Source organism: Thalassophryne amazonica, chromosome 12 (genome assembly GCF_902500255.1).
Source record: "Thalassophryne amazonica chromosome 12, fThaAma1.1, whole genome shotgun sequence".
In the NCBI taxonomy this organism is placed as follows: domain Eukaryota; kingdom Metazoa; phylum Chordata; class Actinopteri; order Batrachoidiformes; family Batrachoididae; genus Thalassophryne; species Thalassophryne amazonica.
Window position 1 is genome coordinate 71,853,426 of NC_047114.1, and position 18,136 is coordinate 71,871,561.

The 18,136-nt window shown below is 43.4% G+C and overlaps 1 protein-coding gene across 1 annotated transcript in view; it reads left to right on the forward strand.

Moving 5' to 3' along the window:
• The first annotated feature begins 981 nt into the window (after positions 1-981).
• ak5 (adenylate kinase 5) overlaps positions 982-18,136 on the forward strand; it is a 294,513-nt gene continuing 277,358 nt past the window's right edge. The window contains 1 exon segment of the mRNA XM_034183075.1: positions 982-993. The gene's annotated coding sequence lies outside the window, so the exon portion shown is untranslated.

Below are 18,136 nucleotides of genomic sequence, written 5' to 3' on the forward strand. Positions count from 1 at the left end.
AAGAGTAGTAGAGGCAGAGTTTGTGCCGGGGAGGTGATGGTCTAGTGGTTAAAGTGTTGGACTTGAGACCAGAGTATCCTCAGTTCAAATCCCAACCTGACCGGAAAATCACTAAGGGCCCTTGGGCAAGGTCCTTAATACCCTAGATGCTCCCAGTGTGTAGTGAGTACCTTGTATGCCAGCACCCCTGACATGGGGTGAATGTGAGGCATTATTGTAAAGCAGTTTGAGCGTCTGATGCAGATGGAAAAGCGCTATATAAATGCGTCCATTTACGATTTAGTTATGGAAGCAAATTTAAAGATGGCAGTAGAGGAAGCAGCTGTACTTGGAGTAGATCTTGAGGTAGATTTTTGGCTGGTTAAAGGTAATATTAGGAGTACGAGAGGTAGAAGCATAGGTCTAAGTGTAGAAGTAGAGTTTGGGCTCATTGTGTAGTTAGTGTAGTACCAAGAGTAGATGTTGATGTACATTTAAGGTTAGGATAGACATAGAAGGACTGTAAGAAGTAGATATAGACAGGCATGTACATAACTGGTACTTTTGGTGTTTGTGCATGCTAAAAAGAAATGATGTGCAACAGAAAACACAAAGGAAGCACTTCATTGGAGGAAAGGCATAGGGGCAGTGATAGATTTAGAACTCGGGGTATAATATGAGTAGGAGTAGGTCTGGGGCAGGGTAGAGATAGAAAAATAGGTAGTAGTATGTGTAGCAATATGTGTATGAAAATCTGAGGTTGCAGGGCTGCACAACATCTTCAAAGAACTGTAAAAATGGAATCAGTGATGTGATTCATCAACATTAAACAAAGTAGTCACAAGGGAACATCGAAATCTGAGCAGGTCAACAGTTACCACAATTACTCAGTCTGAGTAATTGTAGGCCTGATGTGAAGCACCAAATTTAAAATACATGTTGAAATCAATGCAAAATGAACCATCTCATGTAAATGCCAAATAGCAGGATTTTCTTGAAAAGAACACATAAAATGTCCTGCAGCAGTTTGCCACATGACAAATCGGAGGCTCGAGACTGCTGATGTTATATGTTCATCTATCCATCAACTCCAAATTATTCACTTTACATTCATTTATGAAAATACCTTATTCTGAATTTATATTTTAGGATGGAAATAATGAAAATCAGTACTGTACAATTCTTCAAAAAGTAAGAGCTGGAAGTACTATGAGAATAAGGACTAAAATTCAAATTCAAATTTCTTAATTTATATAACGCCAATTCATGATGAATTGTCTCAAGGTGCTTCACACAACATAAAAAAAAAACAATTAAAATGTAAAACACAATAAAAAGATGACCATAAAAGAATACAAGAACAAAACACATCATAACACTAATGATAAAACAGGGAAAACAAATGAGTCTTTAAACGTGACTACAAGTCTCCACAGTATCCGACTGCCGAATGTGTGCCAGGAGATCGTTCCACAGACCTGGGGCACGGTAGGAGAAAGCTCTGTGACCGGCAGACTTTTTATTCACCCTGGGAACACACAGAAGTCCTGCACCCTGAGAACACAGGGCCCGAGCCGGTACATAGGGGCTTACCAGGTCAGCCAGATAGGGAGGTGCAAGTCCATGAACAGTTTTATAAACTAATAACAGTACTTAAAAATCCGATCTTGCAGGAACAGGAAGCCAGTGCAGGGATGCCAAAACGGGCATAATGTGGTCAAACTTTCTGCTTTGTGTCAAAGTCTGGCAGCAGCGTTTTGAACCAGTTGAAGACCCCTAATCCTGGACTGCGGTAAGCCAGAAAATAGAGCATTACAATAGTCCAATCTAGAAGAGATAAATGCATGAATCAAAGCCTCAGCATCAGCCATAGACAGGATGGGACGAATCTTCGCTATATTTCGCAAATGGAAGAAAGCAGTCCTCGTAATGTCTCTAATGTGGAGATCAAAGGACAACGTAGGATCAAAAATTACTCCAAGGTTCCTCACTTTATCCGTATGATGTATAACACACGAACCTAAGCTAAGTGCTAGCTGATCAAATTGATGCCGATACCTCGCTGGACCAAGAACCATAACTTCAGTCTTATCAGAATTGAAAAGTAGGAAGGTACTAGACATCCAACTTCTTACTGATGCAAGGCAATCTTCCAAAGATTTTATGTGAATGAGATTACCAGCAGTTATTGGCATGTACAATTGAGTGTCATCAGCATAGCAATGAAAGGGAATCCCAAAGCGTCGCAGTATATTCCCAAGGGGTGCTACATAAAGGGAAAAAAGCAGGGGGCCTAAAACGGATCCCTGCGGAACCCCAAACTTCATGTCCCTACGATCAGAGGAGGTGCCATTACACAATACACAGGTATGACGGACAGGTATGACGTCAACCATGCAAGAGCAGTTCCAGTAATCCCAAAGTGATTCTCCAGCCTATTGAGTAAAATATGATGATCCACAGTATCAAACGCAGCACTAAGATCCAGCAGCACCAAGGTAGTGGTATCTGAGTCCATTGCTTGCAAAAGGTCATTCACTACTTTAGTAAGTGCTGTCTCTGTGGAGTGATATTTTCTAAAAGCAGACTGCAGTGGCTCAAAAAGATTATTCTCAGTGAGGTAGTCACGAGCTGTCGCGAAACCACTTTTTCCAGGATTTTAGAACAAAATGATAGATTTGATATCGGTCTATAATTCTTCAATACACTAGGGTCGAGATTGGATTTCTTAAGTAATGGTTTAATCACTGCAGACTTGAAACATTTAGGAACAGATCCAGAAGTTAATGAGAGATTTATAATTTCCAGCACAGTTGGTCCAAGAATGGGCCACAGGTCCTTAAACAGTTTTGTTGGTATAGGATCAAGTAAAAAGGTTGTGCTTTTAGTAGACGTCATAAGCTTCATCAGCGTGCCTAGCGAGATACCATCAAAATCTGTAAATCTGGGTAACACCTCAGTGGGAGCATCCACCTCCATAGCAGTATGCAGTGGTTGGACCAAAGCCTGCTGAGATATGCTCAACCTAATATCCTCAATTTTCTTCTCAAAATAGTCCAAGAAGTCCTGTGCTGAAAAGGGAAAATGAATAACAGGTGGCTGTCCATGAATGAGAAATGCTACAGTTTCAAACAAAAACTTTGAGTTATGCTTGTTTTTATTGATCAAATCAGAATAATAGGCACGCTTTGTAGCCAGTAGTGCCTGCTTATAATCTAAGACAGCATCATGCCATGCAAGGTGGAACACCTCTAATTTAGAACTACGCCATTTCCGTTCCAAACCTTGAGCCTTCTGCCTAAGGTCAATGATCCTTCCGAAGGTTCACCTACGGAAACCTTGTTACGACTTTTACTTCCTCTAGATAGTCAAGTTTGATTGTCTTCTTGGCGCTCCGCCAGGGCCGTGTTCCGACCCCGGCGGGGCCGATCCGAACCATTGAACTAAGGTGACTGTACCTTGGGAAGGCGTGGCCTTAAAAAAGGAGGCGCAACCTTATCCAGTGTAGCCTTGAGCGCTGAATTCAAGCCATCCGCAAGACTATCCACTGATTGAATATTCTCCAACCCTGAAGCCAAAATTTCAGGCAGTCTGGCTTCGAGTTCAGTCATAGTTGAGGGATTAATGCATCGCCGCAGAGATAGACAAGGCTTTCGGTCCACTAAACGTGGCAACATAAATGCACACCTAATAAATGAGTGGTCAGAGACCACCGAGGCAAGAGGCAAAATGTCAATGTTGGTGACAGCAAGGCCACGTGTGAGAACCAAATCCAGGGTATTTCCACTAATGTGCATTGAATCCTATCTCTCTCTCTCTCTCTCTCTCTCTCTCTCTCTCTCTCTCTCTCTCTCTCTCTCTCTCTCTCTCTCTCTCTACTCTGTGACATGGTGGCTGTACTACATACTTTTACTGTTATTGTAATTACAGTACTTTTATTCAGCAATTTAGGTTTGTGGCAGAGGGGCACCGCCAGGGATTTTGGGCCCCATGAAAAAATGTTTTACTGTACACCCCCCCCCCCATATATTATTTTCCCAGTATTATAATTGTATTAGGGGCCTCTCTGGGCTCCTGTCAATCATGGGCCCTTAGAAACCTTCTCTTTATTCTCCCCTTTTTGGCACCTCTGGTGGCAGACATTAAAAATTTACAGCTGCTCAATGTAGAGTCCTTGAAAACAGTGCCCTCTATCCAAAAGACATGAAAAATACAACAATGTATTTTTCATGTGGTAACCATAGAGTAGGTTGACTAGGAATGAAAGAGCATGCTATGTCAGCATGTTCCAATTTGCATTTTATTGTATCAAATCCTATAAACTACAGGACTTGATGTAAAGTTGAGCTGCTGGTGATTCTTCACTGTACAGTAACTCAGTCAAAGCAACAAAGTGATGTGATTACAAATGGAGTCAGCAAATCCTTCTATACTGTGTCGATCTAAATCTGGATCCAAACCATATTATGTTTGTTTCCAGTTTGTTATGTAATACGCACTTTTTCATCAAAATATCTGCATTTGTTTTTGAGTTACTGGCAATAAATATCCAAACTATTTCTCATAATGTTCAAGAAAATTTTCTCCTGAATTATTTTCAAAATATCTTTTTTTAATAATTATTCAAACAATGTTTTGTTGAATTTGTATAAAGATCTGTTAATATTTGTTGTGTTAACTGCACTGTAAAGAAAGAACTTGTTGACACTCCTTGATTCAGTCAAGTCAACCCCTGCATCCAAATACCTAACGTCAACAGAAGGTGGTGGCCAAGAGGTTAAGGTGCTTGTTTTCATTGTGGAAGGTTCCTGGTTCAAACCTGACATTGTCATGCTTCTCCATGTAATGTGGCGTTGCTTCAGGAAGGGCATCGAACTTGTGTCTACCTGGTCAAATACTTTATCTGGTATTAAAAGAAGGGTAAAACAACACTTGTTTTAAAAAAAAATGAAAATTTACAGAACTACCCATATTTGTTTGTTTCATTACTCTGAAGTCTGAGTGGTGTCCAAAAAAAAAAAAAAAAAAATGAGGTGGGCTTCATAGATAATTGGCAAAGCTTCTGGGGAAAACCTGGTCTTGTTAGGAGAGACGGCATCCATCCCACTTTGGATGGAGCAGCTCTCATTTCTAGAAATCTGGCCAATTTTCTTAAATCCTCCAAACCGTGACTATCCAGGGTTGGGACCAGGAAGCAGAGTTGTAGTCTTACACACCTCTCTGCAGCTTCTCTCCCCCTGCCATCCCCTCATTACCCCATCCCCGTAGAGACGGTGCCTGCTCCCAGACCACCAATAACCAGCAAAAATCTATTTAAGCATAAAAATTCAAAAAGAAAAAATAATATAGCACCTTCAACTGCACCACAGACTAAAACAGTTAAATGTGGTCTATTAAACATTAGGTCTCTCTCTTCTAAGTCCCTGTTAGTAAATGATATAATAATTGATCAACATATTGATTTATTCTGCCTTACAGAAACCTGGTTACAGCAGGATGAATATGTTAATTTAAATGACTCAACACCCCCGAGTCACACTAACTGCCAGAATACTCGTAGCACGGGCCGAGGCGAAGGATTAACAGCAATCTTCCATTCCAGCTTATTAATTAATCAAAAACCCAGACAGAGCTTTAATTCATTTGAAAGCTTGACTCTTAGTCTTGTCCATCCAAATTGGAAGTCCCAAAAACCAGTTTTATTTGTTGTTATCTATCGTCCACCTGGTCGTTACTGTGAGTTTCTCTGTGAATTTTCAGACCTTTTGTCTGACTTAGTGCTTAGCTCAGATAAGATAATTATAGTGGGCGATTTTAACATCCACACAGATGCTGAGAATGACAGCCTCAACACTGCATTTAATCTATTATTAGACTCAATTGGCTTTGCTCAAAATGTAAATGAGTCCACCCACCACTTTAATCATATCTTAGATCTTGTTCTGACTTATGGTATGGAAATAGAAGACTTAACAGTATTCCCTGAAAACTCCCTTCTGTCTGATCATTTCTTAATAACATTTACATTTACTCTGATGGACTACCCAGCAGTGGGGAATAAGTTTCATTACACTAGAAGTCTTTCAGAAAGTGCTGTATCTAGGTTTAAGGATATGATTCCTTCTTTATGTTCTCTAATGCCATATACCAACACAGTGCAGAGTAGCTACCTAAACTCTGTAAGTGAGATAGAGTATCTCGTCAATAGTTTTACATCCTCATGGAAGACAACTTTGAATGCTGTAGCTCCTCTGAAAAAGAGAGCTTTAAATCAGAAGTGCCTGACTCCGTGGTATAACTCACAAACTCGCAGCTTAAAGCAGATAACCGTAAGTTGGAGAGGAAATGGGGTCTCACTAATTTAGAAGATCTTCACTTAGCCTGGAAAAAGAGTCTGTTGCTCTATAAAAAAGCCCTCCGTAAAGCTAGGACATCTTATTACTCGTCACTAATTGAAGAAAATAAGAACAACCCCAGGTTTCTTTTCAGCACTGTAGCCAGGCTGACAAAGAGTCAGAGCTCTATTGAGCCGAGTATTCCTTTAACTTTAACTAGTAATGACTTCATGACTTTCTTTGCTAATAAAATTTTAACTATTAGAGAAAAAATTACTCATAACCATCCCAAAGACGTATCGTTATCTTTGGCTGCTTTCAGTGATGCCGGTATTTGGTTAGACTCTTTCTCTCAGATTGTTCTGTCTGAGTTATTTTCATTAGTTACTTCATCCAAACCATCAACATGTCTATTAGACCCCATTTCTACCAGGCTGCTCAAGGAAGCCCTACCATTATTTAATGCTTCGATCTTAAATATGATCAATCTATCTTTATTAGTTGGCTATGTACCACAGGCTTTTAAGGTGGCAGTAATTAAACCATTACTTAAAAAGCCATCACTTGACTCAGCTGTCTTAGCTAATTATAGGCCAATCTCCAACCTTCCTTTTCTCTCAAAAATTCTTGAAAGGGTAGTTGTAAAACAGCTAACTGATCATCTGCAGAAGAATGGTCTATCTGAAGAGTTTCAGTCAGGTTTTAGAATTCATCATAGTACAGAAACAGCATTAGTGAAGGTTACAAATGATCTTCTTATGGCCTCAGACAGTGGACTCATCTCTGTGCTTGTTCTGTTAGACCTCAGTGCTGCTTTTGATACTGTTGACCATAAAATTTTATTATAGAGATTAGAGCATGCCATAGGTATTAAAGGCACTGCGCTGCAGTGGTTTGAATCATATTTATCTAATAGATTACAATTTGTTCATGTAAATGGGGAATCTTCTTCACAGACTAAGGTTAATTATGGAGTTCCACAAGGTTCTGTGCTAGGACCAATTTTATTCACTTTATACATGCTTCCCTTAGGCAGTATTATTAGACGGTATTGCTTAAATTTTCATTGTTACGCAGATGATACCCAGCTTTATCTATCCATGAAGCCAGAGGACACACACCAATTAGCTAAACTGCAGGACTGTCTTACAGACATAAAGACATGGATGACCTCTAATTTCCTGCTTTTAAACTCAGATAAAACTGAAGTTATTGTACTTGGCCCCACAAATCTTAGAAACATGGTGTCTAACCAGATCCTTACTCTGGATGGCATTACCCTGACCTCTAGTAATACTGTGAGAAATCTTGGAGTCATTTTTGATCAGGATATGTCATTCAAAGCGCATATTAAACAAATATGTAGGACTGCTTTTTTGCATTTACGCAATATCTCTAAAATTAGAAAGGTCTTGTCTCAGAGTGATGCTGAAAAACTAATTCATGCATTTATTTCCTCTAGGCTGGACTATTGTAATTCATTATTATCAGGTTGTCCTAAAAGTTCCCTGAAAAGCCTTCAGTTATTTCAAAATGCTGCAGCTAGAGTACTAACGGGGACTAGAAGGAGAGAGCATAGCTCACCCATATTGGCCTCTCTTCATTGGCTTCCTGTTAATTCTAGAATAGAATTTAAAATTCTTCTTCTTACTTATAAGGTTTGAATAATCAGGTCCCATCTTATCTTAGGGACCTCATAGTACCATATCACCCTAATAGAGCGCTTCGCTCTCAGACTGCAGGCTTACTTGTAGTTCCTAGGGTTTGTAAGAGTAGAATGGGAGGCAGAGCCTTCAGCTTTCAGGCTCCTCTCCTGTGGAACCAGCTCCCAATTCAGATCAGAGAGACAGACACCCTCTCTACTTTTAAGATTAGGCTTAAAACTTTCCTTTTTGCTAAAGCTTATAGTTAGGGCTGGATCAGGTGACCCTGAACCATCCCTTAGTTATGCTGCTATAGACTTAGACTGCTGGGGGGTTCCCATGATACACTGAGTGTTTCTTTCTCTTTTTGCTCTGTATGCACCACTCTGCATTTAATCATTAGTGATTGATCTCTGCTCCCCTCCACAGCATGTCTTTTTCCTGGTTCTGTCCCTCAGCCCCAACCAGTCCCAGCAGAAGACTGCCCCTCCCTGAGCCTGGTTCTGCTGGAGGTTTCTTCCTGTTAAAAGGGAGTTTTTCCTTCCCACTGTCGCCAAGTGCTTGCTCACAGGGGGTCGTTTTGACCGTTGGGGTTTTTACGTAATTATTGTATGGCCTTGCCTTACAATATAAAGCGCCTTGGGGCAACTGTTTGTTGTGATTTGGCGCTATATAAATAAAATTGATTGATTGATTGATTGATTACTTGTTTTATTTTAATATACAACTTTTTAACATTTGTGTAAAATGTGAAAATATCTCATTTAAAATGTGTAAATATGTTGTGCAAATAATCAGATGTTTTTATTTTAATCTTGAATTTGTTATATACATTCATGATCTATTTATCTTACTATTAGAGTCTGTGATATTTCTGGGCCACAATGAAAAGAAGTGAATTTTGCTTCATTGTGTTACCCTGTATTTACATGTATTGCATATGTTTATACGAACAAATTCAGTCAATCAACAAACCAAATGCATGCAGAGCCACCTTGGATCTGCTGTGGCAACTCCAAGTGAAAACAAGGGAGCAGCCGAAGGGACTTACTAGTTAGTACATACTACCCATTTGTTACTGTACTCGAAGTAAGCAAACAAGTATTAGGAACACAGTTTGGATGTACCACGCCACCAGCATTTTATGTCTTTTGACCTGGCCGTTTTCAGATGACAGATATGCTGCGAAAATAATTCTATTTTGTAACAGCAGACTTTTTTTAAATGCTTCTTGATGTATTTTTACAGTGCCACAGCCTTTTGGGCACAGCTACCATTTTTATGTATGGTTATGTTCAAAATAATAGCAGAGTGTTTAAAAAAGTAAGTAAAGCTCAAAATCCTATTATACCTTGTATTTCAAGCCATTATAAGGCACAGTCTAACTGTAAATAGGTCTAACTGTAATTAGGATGAGATTTAATGCAGAGGATGTTTCGTCATATGTATATATGTGTAATGACAATAAAGGCTCTATTCTATTCTAAATTCTGTTCTATTCAATATACTCAAATGCATTTGGAATGCTGCACATTCTGCCAAATCAAAACATGAAGAAAAATGTATAAAATGTGTTATTACTTTACAGAAAGTGAAGAAAAAGTAATATTAGCCTGTTCAAAAAATAGTCTGCATTTTTCTTTACAAACTGAAACATTTTCTGTATAAACTGAAAAATACTTGATGATTTATCTTTTCGGTGAATCAATGAACTAATATTTAGTTGTTTGACCACTTCACATCTGTATTGCATGGAGTCGACCAGCTTCTGGCACCTGTGAACAGGTATTCCAGCCCAGGACAGTTGGCCTACATTCGACAATTCCTGTGTGTTTCTTGGTTTTGCCTGAGAAACAGAATTTTTGATGTCACCCCACATGTTTTCTGTTGGATTAAGGTTCTGGTATTGGGCTGACCACGCCATAATGTTAATTTTGTTGTTCTGGAAACAAGATGCTCCTCGCTTGCTAGTGTGTTTGGGGCTGCTGTCTTGTTGAAACACCCATTTCAAGAACATTTCCTCTTCGGCATAAAGCAGCATGACCTCTTCAAGTATTCTGATGTATTCAAACTGATCCATGATCTCTGGTATGTGATAAGTGTGGCCAACACCATATGAGACACATCACCATATCACAATGTTTGCTTCACCATGCTTCACTGTCTTCACAGTGTACTGTGGCTTGAATTCAGTTTTGGGGGTTTCCTGACAAACTGTTTGTAGCCTCTAGACCCCCCCCCCCCCCCCCCCCCCAAAAAAACAATCTTGGTTTCATCAGTCCGCAAAATGTTGTGCCATTTCTCTTAAGACCAGTCAGTGTGTTGTTTGGCAAATTGTTATATCTTCAGAACATTTTTTTCAACAATGGGACTTTGCTGGACCCTCCCCCTCTAGCTGCCACCTTATCGTGGTAGGGGAGTTTGCGTACCTGGGTGATTCTAGGAGCTATGTTGTTGAGGGCTTTGTGCCCTTTGTAGAGTCTCCCAAGGCAAACAGGTCCTACATGACGGGTCAGACTAAGGGCAAATCAGAAGCTCCCGTGACCAGTAAAAAATCAAGGACCGAGACATCACCCGGTATGGCGGAGCCGGGGCCCCACCCTGGAGCCAGGCCTGGGGTTGGGGCTCGTGCACGAGTGCCTGGAGGTCGGGCCTTAGCCCATGGGGCCCGGCCGGGCTCAGCCCAAAAGAGCGACGTGGGCTCGCCCTCCGGTGGGTTCACCACCTGCAGAGGGGGCCATGGGGGTCAGGTGCAGAGAGGATTGGGTGGCGGTTGAGGGTAGGTGGCCCGGTGGCCCGGTCCGCGCTCACAGCCCCTGGCTGTTGGGACGTGGAATGTCACCTCGCTGGGGGGAAGGAGCCTGAGCTTGGGCGGGAGGTTGAGAGATACTGACTAGAGATAGTTGGGCTCACCTCCATGCACAGCTTGGGCTCTGGTACCCAACTCCTGGAGAGGGGCTGGACACTCCACTTGTCTGGCGTTGCCCACGGGGAGAGGTGGAGAGCTGGGGTTGCATTGCTTATTGCTCCCCAGCTCAGTCGCCATGTGGTGGAGTTCACTACGGTGAACGAGAGGGTCGCGTCCCTATGCCTTCGGGTCGGGGACAGGTCTCTCAGTGTTGTCTCGGCCTACCGGCCAAGCAGCAGTGCAAAGTACCCGACCTTCTTGGAGTCCCTGGGAGGGGTACTAGATAGCGCTCCGACTGGGGACTCCATTGTTCTCCTGGGGGAACAATGGAGTCCCCAGTGGGTGGCGACAGTGAGACCTGGAGGGTGATCAGGAAGCACGGCCTCCCCGATCTGAACCTGAGTGGTGTTCAGTTGTTGGACATCTGTGCTAGTCACAGTTTGTCCATCATGAACACCATGTTCAAGCACAAGGGTGTCCATAAGTGCACGTGGCACCAGGACACCCTGACCCGGAGGTCGATGGTCGACTTTGTAGTCGTATCATCTGATCTTCGGCCATGTGTCTCGGGCACTCAAGTGAAGAGAGGGGCTGAGCTGTCGACGGATCACCACCTGGTGGTGAGTTGGATCCACTGGGAGGGGAGGAAGCTGGTCAGACCTGGCAGGCCCAAACGTATCGTGAGGGTCTGCTGGGAACAACTGGCAGAACCCTCTGTCAGTGAGGTCTTCAACTCCCACCTCCGGGAGAGCTTCTCCCAGATCCCGGGGGAGGTTGGAGACATGGAGTCCGAGTGGACCATGTTCTCCACCTCCATTGTCGATGCGGCCGCTCGTAGCTGTGGTCACAAGGTCTCTGGTGCCTGTCGCGGCAGCAATCCCCGAACCCGGTGGTGGACGCCGGAAGTAAGGGATGCCATCAAGCTGAAGAAGGAGTCCTACGTGTCTTTGTTGGCAGATTGGACCCCGGAGGCAGCTGACAGGTACCGGCAGGCCAAGCGAGCCGCAGCCTGTGCGGTCGCAGAGGCAAAAACTCGGGTCTGGCAGGAGTTCAGGGAGGCCATGGAGGAGGACTATCGGTTGGCCTTGAAGAAATTCTGGCAAACCATCCGACGCCTCAGGGGGCGGAACCAGCTCTCCACCCGCACTGTTTACGGTGCGGGTGGGGAGCTGTTGATCGACTGGGGATGTTGTCAGGCGGTGGAAGGAATACTTCGAGGATCTTCTCAATCCCATCATCACGTCTTCTGAAGAGGAAGCAGAGACTGGAGACTCAGAGGCAGACTCATCCATTACCCAGGCCGAAGTCACCGAGGTGGTTAGAAAGCTCCTCAGTGGAAAGCCTCCTGGGGTGGATGAAATCCGTCCTGAGTACCTTAAGTCTCTGGATGTTGTGGGACTGTCTTGGCTGACACGCCTCTGCAACATCACGTGGCGGTCGAGGACAGTGCCTCTGGATTGGCAGACCGGGGTGGTGGTCCCTCTGTTTAAGAAGGGGGACCACCTACAGGAGGATCACATTCCTCAGCCTCCCCGGTAAGGTCTATTCCAGAGTACTGGAGAGGAGAATTCGACCAGTAGTCGAACCTCGGATTCAGAAGGAGCAGTGTGGTTTTCATCCTGGTCGCGGCACACTGGACCACTTCTACACACTCCATTGGGTGTTCGAGGGTTCATGGGAGTTTGCCCAACCAGTCCACATGTGCTTTGCAGATCTGGAGAAGGCGTTCGAGCGTATCCCTCGGGGCACCCTGTGGGGGGTGCTCCGGGAGTACGGGGTCCAGGGACGTTTGCTAAGGGCTATCCAGTCCCTGTACGACCACAGCAGGAGCTTGGTTCGCATTGCCGGTAGTAAGTCAAACCTGTTTCCAGTGCATGTTGGCCTCCGCCAGGGCTGCCCTTTGTCACCGGCTCTGTTCATTATCTTTATGGACAGAATTTCTAGGCGCAGCCAGGGTGTAGAGGGGGTCTGTTTTGGGAACCACAGAATCTCGTCTCTGCTGTTTGCAGACAATGTGGTTCTGTTGGCTCCGTCAATCCAGGACCTTCAGCGTGCACTGGGGTGGTTTGCAGCCGAGTGTGAAGCGTCCGGGATGAAGATCAGCCATGGTTCTCGACTGGAAAAAGGTGCTTTGCCCTCTTCAGGTCGGTGGAGTGTCCTTGCCTCAAGTGGAGGAGTTTAAGTATCTCGGGGTCTTGTTCATGAGTGAGGGATGGATGGAGCGTGAGATCGACAGACGGATCGGTGCAGCATCTGCAGTGATGCGGTCGCTGCATCGGACCGTTGTGGTGAAGAGAGAGCTGAGTAGGGGGGCAAAGCTCTCGATTTACCAATCGATCTACGTTCCAATCCTCACCTATGGTCAAGAGATTTGGCTCATGACTGAAAGAACGAGATCGCGAGTACAAGCGGCCGAGATGAGTTTCCTCTGCAGGGTGGCTGGGCGCTCCCTTAGAGATAGGGTGAGGAGCTCGGTCACTCGGTAGGAGCTCGGAGTCGAGCCGCTGCTCCTCCATGTCGAAAGGAGCCAGTTGAGGTGGCTTGGGCATCTTTTCCGGATACCCCCTGGATGCCTCGCTGGAGAGATGTTCCGGGCACCTCCCATCGGGAGGAGGCCCCGGGGAAGACCCAGGACACACTGGAGGGACTACATCTATCGGCTGGCTTTGGAACGCCTTCAGGTTTCCCCCCAAGGAGCTGGGGGAGGTGTGTGTGGATCGGGAGGTCTCGGCGGCTTTGCTTGAGCTGTTGCCCCCCAACCCGACTCCGGATAAAGCAGAAGAAAATGGATGGATGGATGGACTTTGCTGGACCTTTTTGCCCACTTCACATAGATGTCTTCTAATTGTTACAGTACTCACAGGTAACGTTAGACCTTCTCTGATCACCCTGGAGCTGATCATTGGCTGAGTCTTTTCCATTCTGTCTATCCTTCAATCCATTTGAACAGCGCTTTTCCATTTTCTTTCACGTATTTCTGATTTTGGTTTCTGTTTTAAAGCATTTGAGATCATTTTAGCTGAGCAACCATCATTTTCTGTACTTCTTTGTATGTTTTCTCGTCTCCAATCACCTTTTTATTCAAAGTACGCTGTTCTTCTGAACAATGTCTGGAATGACATTTTACTCAGTTTTTCCAGAAAAAAATCTATTACAACCAGCATGTACAGCAGTGTTCAGAATAATAGTAGTGCTATGTGACTAAAAAGATTAACCCAGGTTTTGAGTATATTTCTTATTGTTACATGGGAAACAAGGTGCCAGTAGATTCAGTAGATTCTCACAAATCCAACAAAACCAAGCATTCATGATATGCACACTCTTAAGGCTATGAAATTTGGCTATTAGTAAAAAAAAAACCTCAAAACTATTATGTTCAAACTGCTTTTTTAGCAATCCTGTGAATCACTAAACTAGTATTTAGTTGTATAACCACAGTTTTTCATGATTTCTTCACATCTGCAAGACATTAATTTTGTTGGTTTGGAACCAATATTTTGCTTGTTTACTAGTGTGCTTGGGGGTCATTGTCTTGTTGAAACACCCATTTCAAGGGTATGTCCTCTTCAGCATAAGGCAACATGACCTCTTCAAGTATTTTGACATATCCAAACTGTTCCATGATCCCTGGTATGCGATATATAGGCCCAACACCATAGTGAGAGAAACATGCCCATATCATGATGCTTGCACCACCATGCTTCACTGTCTTCTCTGTGAACTGTGGCTTGAATTCAGAGTTTGGGGGTTATCTCACAAACTGTCTGCGGCTCTTGGACCCAAAAAGAACAATTTTACTCTCATCAGTCCACTCAGACTTTGCGGGGCATTCTTGCAAATAAATTAGCTTCATGCAGGCATCTTCTAACTGTCACAGCACTTACAGATAACTCCAGACTGTCTTTGATCATCCTGGAGCTAATCAGTGGGTGAGTCTTTGCCATTCTGGTTATTCTTCTATCCATTTTGTTTTCCGTTTTCTTCCACGCGTCTCTGTTTTTTTTTTGTTTTGTTTTGTTTTTTGTGTCTATTTTAAAGCATTGGAGATCATTGTAGATGAACAGCCTATAATTTTTTGCACCTGCATATAAGCTTCCCCTCTCCAATCAAATTTTTAATCAGACTACGCTGTTCTTCTGAACCATGTCTTGAACGTCCCATTTTCCTCAGGCTTTCAAAGAGAAAAGCATGTTCAACAGGTGCTGGCTTCATCCTTAAATAGGGGACACCTGATTCACACCTGTTTGTTCCACAAAATTGACAAACTCACTGACTGAATGTCACACTACTATTATTGTGAACACCCCCTTTTCTACTTTTTTTTTACTAATAGCCCAATTTCATAGCCTTAAGAGTGTGCATATCATGAATGCTTGATCTTGTTAGATTTGTGAGAATCTACTGAATCTACTGGTACCTTGTTTCCCATGTAACAATAAGAAATATACTCAAAACCTGGATTAATCTTTTTAGTTACATAGCACTGCTATTATTCTGAACACTACTGTGCATTTGCTGCCTTCATTGTTAAATAAGGGCCACAAAAAAAAAAATGCAGACAGTTTTTTTTTTTGCTTGTTTTTTTTTAACTGCCTAATAATCACTTTTCTTCACTTTCTGTAAAGTAACAACAAATTTGATAAATTTTTCTTCATGCTTTGAATTTGAGCAGAACGTGCAGCGTTCCCAGTTCATTTTCATGTGTGGCAATATAAGGATTTTGAGCTTTATTCACTTTTTAAAACACAGTGCTATTATTATGAACACCATGGTATGTGTCTTCTTGAATTATCGCGGGATGTTCTTCATTTACCAGGCTCCAGCTCTAGAGTAGACAAATTGCATACCTGCCATATTGGATTTTGGTTGTGCGGGGGATTGTGGAAAATACGTGTCTGCTTGTTGTGTCCCTGGATGCTTCAACCACAATCACAGGGATAAAGATGTGACCTTCTATGTTTTTCCTAAGATTGCAACACTTAGAAACAAGTGGGTTCACAATATTAGAAGGACTGGAAATAAGAGAGTTTAATAAGTTCAAGCCTAAATCAACCCATTGAGTCTGCAGCAGCCTGAAAACTTACATGTTAGACACACCAACTATTTTCCATTCAAACCACTTCCATCAAAACCACCAATATAGTAGTTTTGTCCAAAAGCTGCCATGTGGCACGTATCTTAGTAAATCCTCCTGAAATCTCTCCTTCCCCTTTCACCCAGCTTTCTCATGCCATGTTTTAGTGCAGGAATAACTCTCTCTCTTTTATTCTTTTGCTCTTTCTTTCCCCTGAGGCTCAGAGTCCTATCCACCAAGAAATGCATTTGCATAATGCGCTTGGTTTCAGATCAGAAGGCTCCGGGTTCAAATCCCACCCCTGCCACATTTCTCCATGTAATGTGGAGTTGCGTCAGAAAGGGCATCCGGCGTAAAACCTGTGCCAATTCAACATGCAGATCCACCTTGGATTTGCTGTGGCGACCCTGAGTGCAAACAAGGGAGCAGCCGAAGGTACTTACACTCAACAAAAATATAAATGCAACACTTTTGGTTTTGCTCCCATTTTGTATGAGATGAACTCAAAGATCTTAAACTTTTTCCACATACACAATATCACCATTTCCCTCAAATATTGTTCACAAACCAGTCTAAATCTGTGATAGTGAGCACTTCTCCTTTGCTGAGATAATCCATCCCACCTCACAGGTGTGCCATATCAAGATGCTGATTAGACACCATGATTAGTGCACAGGTGTGCCTTAGACTGCGCACAATAAAAGGCCACTCTGAAAGGTGCAGTTTTGTTTTATTGGGGGGGATACCAGTCAGTATCTGGTGTGACCACCATTTGCCTCATGCAGTGCAACACATCTCCTTCGCATAGAGTTGATCAGGTTGTCAATTGTGGCCTGTGGAATGTTGGTCCACTCTTCTTCAATGGCTGTGCGAAGTTGCTGGATATTGGCAGGAACTGGTACACGCTGTTGTATACGCCGGTCCAGAGCATCCCAAACATGCTCAATGGGTGACATGTGAGTATGCTGGCCATGCAAGAACTGGGACATTTTCAGCTTCCAAGAATTGTGTACAGATCCTTGCAAGATGGGGCCGTGCATTATCCTGCTGCAACATGAGGTGATGTTCTTGGATGTATGGCACAACAATGAGCCTCAGGATCTCATCACGGTATCTCTGTGCATTCAAAATGCCATCAATAAAATGCACCTGTGTTCTTCGTCCATAACAGACGCCTGCCCATACCATAACCCAACCGCCACCATGGGCCACTTGATCCACAACATTGACATCAGAAAACCGCTCACCCACACGACGCCACACACGCTGTCTGCTATCTGCCCAGGACAGTGTGAACCGGGATTCATCCGTGAAGAGAACACCTCTTCAACGTGCCACTCAAGTCGGTTACGACGACGAACTGGAGTCAGGTCGAGACCCAGAGGAGGACGACGAGCATGCAGATGAGCTTCCCTGAGACGGTTTCTGACAGTTTGTGCAGAAATTCTTTGGTTATGCAAACCGATTGTTTCAGCAGCTGTCCGAGTGGCTGGTCTCAGACGATCTTGGAGGTGAACATGATGGATGTGGAGGTCCTGGGCTGGTGTGGTTACACGTGGTCTGCGGTTGTGAGGCTGGTTGGATGTACTGCCAAATTCTCTGAAACGCCTTTGGAGACGGCTTATGGTAGAGAAATGAACATTCAATACACGAGCAACAGCTCTGGTTGACATTCCTGCTGTCAGCATGCCAATTGCACGCTCCCTCAAATCTTGCGACATCTGTGGCATTGTGCTGTGTGATAAAACTGCACCTTTCAGAGTGGCCTTTTATTGTGGGCAGTCTAAGGCACACCTGTGCACTAATCATGGTGTCTAATCAGCATCTTGATATGGCACACCTGTGAGGTGGGATGGATTATCTCAGCAAAGGAGAAGTGCTCACTATCACAGATTTAGACTGGTTTGTGAACAATATTTGAGGGAAATGGTGATATTGTGTATGTGGAAAAAGTTTTAGATCTTTGAGTTCATCTCATACAAAATGGGAGCAAAACCAAAAGTGTTGTGTTTATATTTTTGTTGAGTGTACTTTGCTATATATATAAAACCTCTAAATATGTGCAACCTAACACCATCACTCACAATAACTCATAGAAGCAAGTTAATCAGAACTAACCCATCTATCAGATCCCTTTTCGTGCCTTTTAAACTTGCAGTTCTGCACTTTAACCATCTTTTTAGTTCCACTACTGTTG